This window comes from Centroberyx affinis, unplaced genomic scaffold, assembly GCF_046629955.1.
Source record: "Centroberyx affinis isolate AG114_WGS23_722 - 3 ecotype Tasmania unplaced genomic scaffold, CSIRO-AGI_Caff_v1 ptg003539l_1, whole genome shotgun sequence".
NCBI lineage: Eukaryota > Metazoa > Chordata > Actinopteri > Beryciformes > Berycidae > Centroberyx > Centroberyx affinis.
In genome coordinates this window covers 598-15,408 of record NW_027281479.1, presented here as the reverse complement: position 1 = coordinate 15,408, position 14,811 = coordinate 598, and positions in this window count along the sequence as shown.

The window sequence follows — 14,811 nt, the reverse complement described above, 5'->3', positions numbered from 1 at the left end:
TTGCAATTCTGAGATGAAAAGGCGCAGCAGAGTGTGCTGCTTGGGCGCCTCCCTTTGTTTGCACATATCATTTCCACTCTAATGAACACTGCGCAGTAGTGGGCCCTTGTAACAAGGCTCAAAGGTAGGCTCAAACATTGTTTACATTTTGCATAGGTCCTTACAGGGCCCGGGGAACAATGAAAGCGTTTTCTCTCTTCCTGTGTGGGACTTACCATGAAAGTGAATCAGTTTTAGCACCCGTAGAGACAGGAAATATTTGATTTAATTCTTGTGCCACTCCTCATATCCAAGCACACTGTAAACCCTGCAAACAAATTGCCGAAACCCTTGGAGTGGGAAAAAAGGGAATGTTGTAATGTCTATCACCAATTTCAATGTTGGAGTCTTCTCTCTATCTCTGCTCCACAGTAAGCAGGTGGCCAAAGCCTCCCACCATGCTCAGTGCTGCTCAGTGCTCAGTCTCCCTGCCAAAGGGGAGTTGGTGCTCCTGCTGGTGTGTGTGTGAGAGAGAGATGAAGACCTAGTATGTACTCTACAGCAGTCTACTACGTCTGAGGGATTTGAGAGAAATAGTCCTCCCTTATGGCCTCTGTCAGTAGGAAAGTGTTGGAAAAAATCATTTACCTGTTTCACAACCCCCCTTGAGCACTAAGCTCAATACACTTTTAAAACTCGCTGCTGTCTCCCAACTGTGATGTGATTTCATTCCCATTGCCTTCTTTCACCTGGCCTTGCTATTTGGCTTTAGTTCTGCAACGTCAGGAACCTCTATAGATTATTTAGAGTCAAGACAAGAGATGCACAAAAACTCAAACTCAAAATACTCCACCTGCAATCCTATTCTCTATCTCACAAATCACCAGCCACAAGTGTTTAAATTCCTGCAATCCAACATACAAACAGAGATATACACTATATACTGTACATCTAAGCACCAAAACAAAGATTTAACGGCAGTAGGGTGGAAATCATCCTATACCCAGAAGGGATCAGAACCTTTAAGAACCTTTAAAGACAAAATAAGTACGGTTTTTACTGTCCCATGACACAAAAAAACTAATCATAGGGTTGATTAGGTTGATGATCAATACCAATGACTCAATGATTACTTTGCCGGTTGCTGAGTTTTCTGGTTTTCAGGTTTTCAAACCCAACCCCCCATTAGATATTCCACACTCTCCAACCCCCACCTTCTTGCATTTGCAGCAGCTCAACGATGGAGGACGGTGCTACAAGGGAGCAACTACCATCACAAGACATTTCATTTCAGCTACTAAGGCTATCAAACCTCGTTCTCAAGCCAACAAAGCAAAACACAAAGCATTATTATTATTACAGTATTTTGCATCGTGTTATACTGGATTACCTCTTCACTGGACATTTCCATTGGATCTCTGCCCTCATTAGCTAGCTTACTTTTCTCTATTGTGGAAATTTGACTTTTGTTTATGTCACTCAGTAGTTCAGGGGGACCGGAGGGTTATGCAAAGAAGCAAACCCCTAATTGCAATGTGCTTAATATGACGACTGAAGTGCCCTTAAATTTTTCAAAAACATGTTACCAAAAAATATGTTACCATCCCTACATTTGTATTCATCTGTCAAGGAGCTGTTTCTCATGATCCTCGAATCTCCAGATACCAGTAAGCATCAGGCTATGGTGTCCCTCAGAGCCACTGCCAAGCCACCCAGTTCCACTTTATGGGCACCCACATCCTGCAGAGGAACCCGTCCGTTACTGTCCTGCAGCTGCCTCAATTAGCCTGTAGCCATATGCCCATGAAAGCCATATGCTTCCATGGTAGATGTGGAATTGGTACACCCTTAATGTTAAATATTTAACATAGCCACAAGAATGTGTCTGTAGCCTACTGAATGTTTTTCTTTCAGCCATCTCAGGCAATGCAAAAAAACTTTTTCAAAATGAAAACCTAAAAGTCAATCATCCTTTGAAATGCTGGGCCTTAATCACACAGAAAACGAGTGTGGGATGAGAGTGAAAAAATACAGCATTCTGATTCTACCAGACACTCAATAAATTCTTCACTCTGTCACTGCACGAGTCGTTGCTCTAGGAGATTAAATGCTCTGGACTTGGTGCCAGCACTCGACAGCTTGGTGGTCTTTACCACCAAACTTAACGGGGCCACAGCTATAAATTGATCGACAGCAGAAATTAATTATGCATCTAATTGCAGAATTCATAAGCATAACTTGCCAAACAGATGGAAGTCATTGGTGACAGTCCCTCCTGGTTGGAGCGACTTGATTCAGGCCCTGGGATATTACACTGTGTCAGTGTCCAGAGGAACCCAGTCCTCTCCAGAGTGGGATTTATTAAAACCAATACAGAAGCCTAGGGGCCATTTGGCTCCGGGCTTCTATTGTGTCATTGTGTGCTGGCATCTGCTGACTGAAAACAACTGTGTGCAAAGCTCTACTGGACTTATAGGACACCTCTGTCATAGATCAGATGCATATGGCTGTTGTCGGCTGAAATCTCCACTGGGTTTTGAAAGAGTTTCATAAAACCATGTAATGCATGTAATCCTTCAATTGAAGTTAAATTAAATTAAATTCACCAAAGTTGGAGTTCAGAGGTTTTCACCTGACAGCAAGGATTTTCAGACTTTTCCATGCTTAGGATCCCCATCTAAGAACATCTTTGGGATTAGGTTTGATGAAATACAGAATTGCATAGCCATCAATGCTATAGGTGAGAAAGTAGCTGAAAGTAACATTGAACATTTTTTTTCATTCAGTGAACTTCCAGCAAAGCATATGCTCATGAAATAAGTTGCTAATGCCAATGAAATTGCCCCATTACAACAAACATGTTCCCTGTCACAATGATGAGAGGGACCTAGTATAAAACTAGGCCACATATTTCTTGGGCTAAATATAGGTGTCTATGTTGAGATTTCCAGATCAGTCGTCAAATGGGCCGTCTTGTTCATTTTTCATGAAATATGTTTTGAAATGTACTATATCTCAGGATAACAATGCTGTACCTAATGAGGCTTTACAGGTAGTTTATTTAATATGATGTTTCTGTAATAATTTGAAGAGTAAATTCTCACATAGCTGATTGGAAGACCCCTAAACAGCTATTTAGGGAGGAGTACCAATCAACAGCACATCCAGCTGTGACGTTTTGAATGGAGACAATCTGGCACGAGATGTAAAAACGAATGGATCCTTTAAAATGTAAAAACCTCAAACCTATTCAGAGATTGACAGTTGGACACTGAGTCAGACGGGATGCTAATGCCTGTCATGTCGTTCAGTCTTCCCTCTTAGCAGGCTCCCTCTCACTGCCCATGTGGGATCCAGCCTGAGTGACAGTGCGCTGACATTTACAATCTCTCACCCTGAAGGTGTGGGCGAGCATGTGTTTATCGAAATGTGATTACAGTGGACCGTCTGAGTCATTAGTGAGTTTTATACATTATATACATACATTGTGACATTACTGCCTGCTCATTATTCTCTGTTGACTGAGTCTCGTTCAGTTTGCTTAATTCTTTCATCTTTTTCCAGGAAATCACTGAAAATAATGTTATTATATATTATTTCAGTTACTTGAGTGACACGTGTGGTTAGATAAAGATTAAATAAATTAAAAACTACAAGGCACTCAGAGAGCGTAAACCTGTACCAACGCTGAATAATTCTCCAATTTGCTGCTACACTTAAATACATCATTCCTTTCACTTAAATTTTAAGTGAAATTGATTTCTTAATCCTGCACAAACCCTTAGGATTTTTAATCAAGTCTCTGTCTCTGTTAGTTACATGGCTAAAAAAAAAACAGTAATGGCCTAATGGCAGAAATCCCAGATCCGGATCACCACCAAAATCTAATTAATTGTTCCTTGGATGGATGTCCACCAAATTTCATGAAAATCCAAGGTTTTGAGACACCCTGCTGACAGACAGACAGACAGACAGACACACTGTTTAACAGAGGCAACAACAAAACCTCCTTAAACTATAGGCTCATTCCCATGGATATAAGTCTTCAATAGAAGTTATGGGAATTTATGTAGTGATGCTTAAGTAGCTAAGTGGCTTTACCTTAACATCCTCTGCAACACAACTGATATCTGATCACAAAGCAGAGGGATGTGTCTGGGAGACTTTCACCCAAGATAGTGACCTTTATGTCCAGGCAAATGCTAGTCTAATAGGTACTGTATTATTCGGTGTCAGGGTGATACCTTTAAAAGTTATGTAAGCATAGAATGCCGATTTCCTTCACAAGACCTTTTATTTTGCAAAAAACAAAGGGGCAACATAACTGGAACTTAAGGTGTATCCATTTATGTCTCATCTCTCCTCACCTTCATCCTGTATCAGTGCTTATTGGAGGGGAGTTATAGAAGTGGCCCTGTGTTTTCTCCACTCTCTTCTCTTTTCCAGACAGCTGCTCATGCCATACTGTATTGTGTGTGCGTGGGACCTTCCCATTCCAGTAGCACAAATTAATCTTCACCACCTGTCCACAAGCATCAGACCTGATGCAAGGGCACATATATTTATTTCACCACTCCCCCCTCCAAGAGCCAAACATGCACAGACATATAATTTAGGGCTGCCGTCTCTCGCTATCTGCTGTTTTTGCAGCTGAACAATACAGCATTTCAATGAGTGTTAAGTAGAGCCTGAAGGGCCTAACCTATACTCAAGTCCCTGTGTGTCTAATGTTTTCTTGCAGGATGAAAAGGGCTTGTCTCCCAAACACACAATCACAAGAGATGTGATTATAAATTTCCACATAGAAATTAGAGAAAGTGTTGCAAAAATCACCCTACTAGGTCTGTGGTAGGTATGGTTATTTATTCTGATATTCTGCTCAAACACCGCTGCCTTCCACTGGCTTCGGTAGAACTTTGTGATGTACAGTATTTTTTGTGGGTCTATACTTTGCTATGTGCTATTTATCAAGCTAGGAAAAATGCCCCTAACATTTCCAGGAAAATAGATTACAGAGAGAGATGCTGAAAAAACATATAGGCCACTTTGCGGTTCGTAAAATTCTAGGTCAGCTTTGTGTGTGTCTGTGTGTCACTATTACGTGTCAGCAGCTACAGTATGTGGGTGAATGAGAGGTGAAGGCCAAAGTACTGTGTGTATTTGCTGGAGAGACAAAGCCACGTGATTGGCTGACATCTTCGTGACATGCTGTTAATGCAACAGATCAACTTAAGTGTTTCAGGCTTTCATTTGTCACCATCCGGCTCTACATTGTCTTTGTATTATATTGTAGTGAATTACACTGTAAGAAAGTATTCATTGTTTGAAATAATAATCATAAGTAATCCAGTAATCCAATACAATATTCAACTAACCATTACTTACTTTAGTAGGTCTTTCCAGGGAAAGTAACTAAAATCATTTTGCTACTGGTTTGTTACAAGCATGTTTTATCTTCTGCTTTGAATTGTTTAACATTGCTTCTTAGGATACATGTAGCTCAAATCATTACCACATTCATTTTGAGACATTGGTATAATTGCCGTAAACAAACAAGACCACCGTCAAGAATATTGTGGCAGCCTCTACCAGCCGCTACACTGTATTTTACATCATGTGCCATCAGGTTGGATTTCGCAGTAAATCTGCTGGATTGCTTTACTGCACAAAACAGGAGCAGGACTGCTGTTCTTCCAGCACAAACAGAGCTAAAGCCTTCAGAGCTTCTTGCAATGACAGCATCCACTTTGTGACAGGAACAGAAACAGTAGTTCTAACAATGCCACTGGCATGAGATTAGAGGCTAGCAATCTTCTCAATTGCAGTCTCATTTGTTTATGGTAATTATGCCATGATATCACAATAAATCTGACCATGATATATTGATGGTTGAAATGCACTGAGCACCTATAATGTTGGAATATGAAAGACAGTGTCTTGGCTTTCAGAATAATGTTTACTTTTTGGAACATTAGAAATCGATTTTGTTCACGGTTATGCTTCCATTCATCCAAAAATATTCCACAGAGATTGTAGAACTGGGCTAGACTTCTGTAAGCGTCGCCAGATCCTTCTTGACTGCTCCATAAAAAGACACTCTGCTCTCAGGGCTCAGTCTGCATGCAGCACCGCAGCATCACTCCTAGTCACTGTTGGGGCATTGTTCCTCTACAGCACCATTAGTTAAACAGCTGAAAATCATCATCATCAGAATAGCTCTCCCTTTGGTAGGGGAAAGAAGAAAAACAGCTTTTTGTGAAAGTGCTGCTATCTGAGTCTAATGCATAGTTTCAAGTTGAAATAAGTTACACCATATTTTATTGTATAACAGTGACACCATCTCTTCATTATCTAGCCATGCACATAGCATATTATAATGAACAACTGAAAACAGAAGTCATCCTGCTTATTTACATCATCTGTTACACAATAGTTTACATCCTGACACTACTGACCTGTGTATAGAGTGTCCAGCTTGTAAGAGGCATACTGTGTATATATAGGAGGCTTTGTCACTGGCTTGTCCCTCAAGGGCCAGTGGCTGCAACGAGTCTGCGAGCGGCTGCCTCTAATCGAGTGGTCTGGGTGATGGATGGTCCCTGGCATGATGTATGGCTGATGTTTTTCTCCCACAGGCCTCTGTGGGTTGTCTCTGGTCAAGTGACCTCCACTTCCTGTGCATCTCCACACCTCCCTGGAGTCCCTATCCACTGCCCGGGTGTAAATATGATCCATGGCATAGCACGCCAGGTGCTGAGTGATGGGTCTCATTGGCTGAAGGTTGCACCCGGTCAGTCGGCCTCCCTTAGCCTTGTTTCAGTCTTTCGCTCACTCACACTCCTCAGCAGAACTGGAATTCGTCATATTTACATTCGCCCGGTGAAAGACATGTGCTACGTGACGTTCATGTCCTCTTATCTCACATGTTCTGAGTGGCTTTAATAGGCTACAGGGGCCAAGGGATCAAGTATAATCATGTTAAAGGGTGATGCCACTTAATTTCAGCTTTGAAATCTACTCCTTTAGAGTTTTGTTTTATACTAGTGAACATTCACTTCTGTCTCCCACTGCCAAGAGAGAGGTGACATTGACACTATCCAAGATAATTTTCTGTGAATCTTGTTACATTTTCTGGATGTACAGTAGATACTCATTTATCTAAATGGCTGCAAATGATCCAAATATTTACACAAACACTGATTCCACAAAGCTAATCTCCCATTCACTGCCAAGAGAGCAGCTACAGGCTACGCAGCAGTAAGACCTCACAGATTTAAATCTTGGTTTAATTTTTCTAGCCTTGGGACAGAAGTGTAATTAGATTGTCCAGCCCCATTAGAAAACTACATATGAATTATTAAATTGAGCGCTATTTGCCTTCATGCCCTGGCTGGAACCTTTATCTGACCTCATAATGCATTCGGACCTATCAGTTGACCCGTGCAGCACTGGAGTCAAATATGCAATTTCTCAGTATGCCATCAAATGATTTTATGATTCTTACTTTTGTTGCAGTGCACTACACTGCACACCGCACCGCTGAATAATGGGTCACTGAACTTCTATAACAGAGAGAACTGCCAGGCGCTGACACAATAAATTTTTCCCTGCTATAGCTACTCTGGTAAATACACACACACAGAAATTAGATTTGGCAGGCCATTCAACACTCCCCTCGGGGATCTGCAACTTTGCGACTGCAAGATTTTTTTTTTTCTCTCTTCAAAATCAACAGTTCACCTCAAATGCTGCAAGTGCTTGCAGATTTCCTATAACCCCTTCACATCTTTTAAGAAAATGACAGGGACTGTAAATTAAAAAACATTCTCACCCTCGAATCAAAACACTTGTGAAAAATGGCAGCATTACAATTTCATCCTTGACTTGCAACTTTTTCCAAACCCCACACTTCTACTACAAATAAACAGGAAAAAAATGAATTGGCTTGCAATGTGTACAAAATTCTAAGTTAAAAACTGTACCTTGGATGACATGACACCTTTTAAATCCTTTGACTCGCTAGTATCTTTTCATCTACTGTATCATTCATCGCTCTGGCTGACAGACTGAGCAAGGTAGACGCCAAAAAATTTAAATATGCAGAAAACCACGAGTGGAGGTGTAAAAGCTGGAGTTTGCTCTCCCTAATTTAATGATGGAGGAGCCACTGCTTCTTTTGCTCCACTGCTCGTGCGTTCGAGTGGCATTAGCCTTAGCCTCCAACTTTGCCCGGAGCTGGTAGCACTGCTGCAGGTTAAAGTCCTGTTCATAGCCCTTCCAGATTATCCATGTATGTCTACAGCAGCTCCCTTGGCAACAGTGCAGGAGGAACGGGGGAAGGATCCAGTGAGTCAACACATGAGGTGCTGCTTTCTGCACACCGGTTAATGATAATAGTAATTTAACTTTTTGTGAAACTTCTCATACACAAAAATTATGTTATTTTATACTCCTTGAAAGAATGACACTGATTTTGAGCTACAATGGTATGATGTTTGTTTAGCTCTTGAATTAAACATAAAAGGTAACACACACACACACAAAAGCAAACACAAACATAGGAGCGAGTGTAATTTGTGTAAGCGGAAGGCATCCTGCTGTTCCTCCAAAATTACATTCTGGCTGGTGTAAGAACCTTCTCCATGAGAATACTCCACACAGGTTGATTGTACACCTGCTTGGCTATTTTACAGGTGTTATTCATGCTAGCAAACACGACCGCTTCCTCCTAGGATCTCTCTCCAGTCTCAAACCAATGAGTTCTGTGCCTGCTAGCATGACAGAAAGCTCATCATGTTAATTCAAAAGCTAACTGGCTCAGCTGAGTTTCATTAACTTTTCCAGTCCAGTTGCACTGGCAGTCTTCTCACCCTCAATTTGCTCTCCCTGAAATACAGTAAAAAATTTAATTGGCTCTGTAAAATATTGAGTTTGGACTTTCCACAGAGACATACATTTTTTTCTGTTAAGCCTATAAAAATATAAATATTTGCTGCAGCAATGCCAGCCATAACTTATTTGTTGATATGTTATCTTAAGTAGAATTGCTTGAGTTTTCTGGTGACAGTGGCTGACAACGGGAATGGTTGTCAGACTGACTCTCCATCCCCCAACAACTACTACTGAAGTGGCCTTGAGCAAGGCACTTAACCCCCAGCTGCTCCAACAGAAGAAGACAATGGTTGTATTCACTTGGGAGCTACCCAAGGGTGAATGTGTTCCAAGGGTGAATGTGTTCCAAGGGTGAATGTGAGTGTGATTGTGAAGCAAATTGTTGCTGGAGAACAGCATGCTCAGTCGATTTTCCATGGATAAATTAACAGTAAAGTTCCCATATTATTCAGTTTTCAGGATTTTGTTTTCAAATATTCTATGGTTGAGGATAAGAATATTGGGTTTTTTATGATGTTTTGTGAATAAATGTAGTTTAGTTAAAGGGTATTTATTGAGTGAATCTGAAGACTAAGTCGTCACAGGCAGAACAGTCACAAACTGGTCCCTGATTGGCCGACAACACCAGCTCCTCTAATTCAAATGAGGTAAACCTGCTGAGGTGAGGCTTTCCAGTGGGTGTGTCAGTTGAAATGCTGTAAATTTGCCTGACTGGAAAGATATTAGCAACTCTTCGTTGAGGGTTCTCAATCAAGATCAAGTCTAGTATTGATGTGTTGACTGGAGTTAGTCTGAAACAGCCTGTATGGTTTTTGAAAATGCAATAATTTTAAATTAAACCACTCAAAAAAACAAATGTTAACAATGTCTTCATTAAACATTTTTGATAATATATGCAGAGTATAGAGAAAAAAATAAATTCCGTCTTTAAAATAAATTGATGCTGTGACATTCAAAGTTAAATATAATCAAGAAAAGTGATATTTGTAACATAATATCATCTTTAAAGCACAGCTGCAAATTTAAAAACTATTCCTGTTAAATTGTTTATCAATGTACTTGTGTGATCAGATGTTTGGCAGGGAGTTCCAACCAGCCACACGTGTTTTAATTACCCGTCATTTACAAGTTGCACCATTTATTTCTGGTCCTGTTTAAATAGCGCTTTCTGCTGAATATTAATAGTGCTCTCTTGCTTGCACACAGGTTAATATGCGCCCTCTCTGATGAATAACTAAAGACTAATGTATAATGCATAGGACTGGCTGTTCCCTGCACAGGGCTTCGCCGTTGTCTCAGGTGTCCGTGTTGGTAGGTAGTGGAAGTCACCGTGAGAAGCAGTTGTTTCTGAATGTCTGATATAAAGGTTGGAGAGATCACAAAGTGGCTCTATCTATCATTTTTCGGGACCAGAACAATCACTGAAATCCACATTAATTAAAGCATGTAGAAATACTCATAATGATTCTTGAACTTTTTATTCAGTTAATTTACATATTTATCTATTGACATCTGCTGGTTTGAATTACAGTCAAGTGTCTGCTTCTGAGTTTATGACCATGGTACAATTGTGAGTGAAGAATAGCAAGGCCAATATTCAGCACTCAACTTCAGTGTTTATGTTCCAATTCAGCTTTCGTATATTCTGAAGAAAACTTGCTTAAGTTGAGGTCATTCCATTTCTGCTAACCAGAATATTCTACTTGGTGAACTTGTGCTTTTTGCATCGATGACTATCCTGTCGGGTTCGACACTACATAAGCTCTGTCTATGTCTGTCTACGAGCGCTGTAGGCATTTGATTTGAACAGTAAGCCTATTACACATACAATGTTGCACTCTCATAGCATAATACTCCCACTATCATATATTCACAGTGCATTTCTCAACATGTTTCGGGGTATTGTACGCCAAAATATGCCCTCCCATCACAGTAGGCTACGACAATCCCATCTCCAGACGCTGCTTCAGTTTGTAAAGGAGACGGTGGCTTGAGAGGGAGCGCTGCTGAACTGAAGGGGGACTGCATCAGAAGGGCCAGAGGCTCTGGGTTGTTAGCTAGCTGAGTGGAGCTGCTTTGCTGTACTAGCCTGCAGACCCCTAGGCAGCCGGTCCATGCAAACATAATATTTATTAAGTGGTCTTCTTGCCCTGTAGGACTGTTCTAACACAAGTGAGCTGCACATGGATTTATTTTATGCTTTTTTTTTTTTTTACTCATAGTGGTGCATTTTTGTTGCAGATGAACAGCCTCCATGCTCACAGGTTTCAGATAGTGTGTAAACAACAACTCACTGACTTTAGCCTGCTTATTGATTAGCTAGTATATTGAATTAAGGGAACATACTGTATATTGTAGAGAATGTGCTGTTCTCCCTCATTGCAGGAACAAATTGCATTCTGTGTGTGTGTGTTTGTGTGGGTATGTGTGTGTGTGTGTGTGTGTGTGTGTGTGTGTGTGTGTGTGTGTGTGTGTGTGGGTGGGTGGGTGGGTGAGTGTGCGTGCTCTGTCCCATCTTGTGATGGCACATGTGTCTTGCCCCATGTTGTGAGGGCTCACGCTGAGCTGTAATAACACACCCCACTGCTGTCTGAAATATTCATAGCTAGATAGGCTCAACTCTCCCAGTCAGTCACATGGATTCCTTATTATCACCCCCCTCCGCTCTCGCCTCCTGGTCACTTTATTCCACCAGCCTACTGCTGCATGCCACTCACCTCTCAGCTTCTGGATGCACCTTGCAGAGCGGGGAAACAACAGAGAGCTGGGCCACTGAGGCTTCTCAAGAGCTCTTAAATGTCACTACTCCTCTCTTTTTTAGCAAATATTTTCTGTTGGTTTTCACGCAGAGAAGGCAGAATTTTTCATACATGTTTTGATTTTTGTTTTGATTTGATGTTTTGATACTTAATTTATTTTAATACTTAATTTTATTTCTTATCCAAAAGTGTAAATCTGCGAGATCCTTGTTTTTTTTTAATTTATTTTGGTGATATCTTTGGTGCTAAGCGCTCATTGCTGTGGTGTTTTTGCACTTCCCATTGATCACTTGTCAATCAAACAGTGTGGGCGGTACTGAAATATATTTTTCCTTAGATTTTCTGTTGATGAAATTTGAGCTTCTGTTGGTGGCGCTCTTTTCTTTGTCTGTTCAGCCATGGTGGCACAGTGTTAAGTATTACAAATGTAAAAGCTTTCATGAACTTGGTATAGGTTGTATCACCATTATATTACACCAATCTGTGATTGGCAAAACAGGCATTTTTTATATGAAAATGTTGTGGATTATTACTTTAAGATGCAAGATACTTTAAGAGTATTTTAATTTTAAGCCATGCAGAATACTACCGAATAAATACACAGCTAACACAAGTGAAAAAAGTTACAGAATTACCTTTGGGTATTTATAGTAGCCTACTGTATATATTTTGGTGGATGCCCTGAACGGCAATGTACAAAAAATTATGTGCTGATAATTTCTAAGTCTACCTTGTCGGAATGACTGGGTAAGTCACTTGGTAACTCATCTAGACGAGTTTTAGCCACAATAGTTTTTTTTTTTTTTCACCTTGCCTTTCAGGGCTTCCATAAAATCCAGTGTGTGTGTATGTATGTATGTATGTGTTTGTATGCATGTGTGCGTGTGTGGGTATGCCTGTCTGTGTTTGTGTCTGTCTAAATCAAATGGCCTTTATTTAGGGGTTGTTACATGGGTGAGCTGTTGTGATCGGTTCGTGAGGTTGTGGGTGGACAGTAGAGTAACTATTGTGAAGCACAAACAGAGCAGCAGGTTCATTAATAATAGTTAAACAGAGAGTTCAGTGGCAATATAAAACAATAAAGCAGAAAATAATCCTGTCAGCATGGCCATACTGTACCTATAGATGGACAATATACTGTTAAACCATTCCAGAGGGACAGCATTAGTCGGCTGTTAGACCGAAAACTGTAAATGTCAGACATCAAAATCCATGCCATTCAAAAAGCAATTTTAGGTCACTGCAAAAATCCACAAAATGCCTACTGGGTCACCAAAACCCAATGTAGAGTTTTATTGAAACAATTATATTTTAACCCCACTCACTCAAGAGAGAGAAAGAAAAAGAAAGAATCGCTCAAAAGCAACAATTCATTTGTGTCATTGTGGAATTGTTTGAATTTGGAAGAGGATGAACTATCCCCTTAGCTAGCCTGGATTAGCTAATGTCAGCTAGGAAATATGGTATGCAAGAAAGCTGAAAAATAACAATTACACGATTCTGCTTGTTTTTGACATACAGTATTATAGAACAGATATATAAGAAAGTCAAATATTCAAAACCTCTTTATGAAGAACCCTTGCAAAAACCATGAAGTCCGGACTAAACAAGCTCCAGTCTTTCCGGCAGAAGTGAGGCCAGGCAGGAGCAGAGCAGCTGCAGTTCTTCATCAGTGGCCGGTCAGGGCCAAAACACTGCTGATCATCACTCTGCAGCTGTGGCCATTCAAGGAGGTCAAACCCCACCTGCACCAGGTCAGAGCATCAACCTGGCACCATCGCTCAGATGCAGGCATTACTCAGAATAGCAGGCTTTTTTTTTTCATTTTTTTTTTTTTTTAAATATCATTCAGCCAGGAAAGGTTGACTGAGCACACATGCTCTGTTTCAGCTACACCCTGCTTCACATTCATACACTTCCCCACATTCACACCTGTGAGCTGTCCGCCACAATCACAGTCTCTACTGCCTCACTGGAGCAGTTGGGGGTTGAATAGTAGTGGTTGAGGGGAGGAGTTTGTTTCGCTTTTCACTGTCCCTACTCACATTTTCCTAGCTAGAATAAAACCCAATGTGTTGCTCATTGATCCATGAATATGACATACAGTAGGGCGGTGCTCGTTTGCATACAAGAATCACTTACATGTGAGCAGTGTTATGTAATTTTATAATGTATCCAGAGATGAGGCACAGACCTCTGAGGAAAACAACAAAAGAGAACAAAAAATAAGGTGTGTATCTAAAGTGTGTCAATCACAAGATTTGCTGTACCCCAGGACCCAATGGTGCATGGTGCATCCATTATGGCTCATGTGTTTTTGACCGTTCAAATACAACTGGTAGTTTATGCAAGTGTAGAACAAGAATAGAAGCGTAGGATGAAACCACAGAACAACAGAAAAATCATGTGTATTTCCACTGTGGCCTTTGAACGTAAAAGACGAGCAAAACCACTAGGCAAGATACATAAAAAAAAAATTATATTTTCATCCTTTTATGTTAGATGGAAATCTCCTGTGTTGATGTGTGATAAGGGGAATGGTGTGTTACTTACTTTAAGATTCATTTTGGTGATATATGTTATATATATATATGTATATGTACTTTTTTATGTTCATCAGTTTATGTTTGTTTAGGTATTTCACAATCCAGGCAAGAGGGTCCACTGTAGCCTCATTTGAACAAATTTATCAGAACAAAACACTTTAAGAAGAGACGGGCTTTCATCAGCAGTTAGAGAAAATTCATGGCCTCAATGTTCCATAAGCCCAAACTCTTCCTATTGTTTTTGCATTTCTGCATTTTTTACTTCCCAATTTGCTTTCGACTTTTCAATCTGGCTGCTGCAATTGCAAAAAAAAATGAAATGTTTAAAGGTGCTGACTTAGGCTTATTCTAATTCTTACCACCACATCACTGCCATACATACAAGGAGTGGCAGCATTATTTTTGGAATAGCAGCATGGAAGCCAAATCATCATTGTTAGATGTTGTGAATGAGGAGGGGGGGGGGGGGGGGGGGGGAGGGGGACAATTATAAACATATAAAAAAGGGTTCTGCTATACAGAACCTAGCACAAGGAGGCCATTAAGATCCCAAGTACTCTCACAATGAGGGGAACATTAGCCATGTTAGAGGAAATAGTGAAGCATGACACTCTGATAGAGAAACAAATGAATGC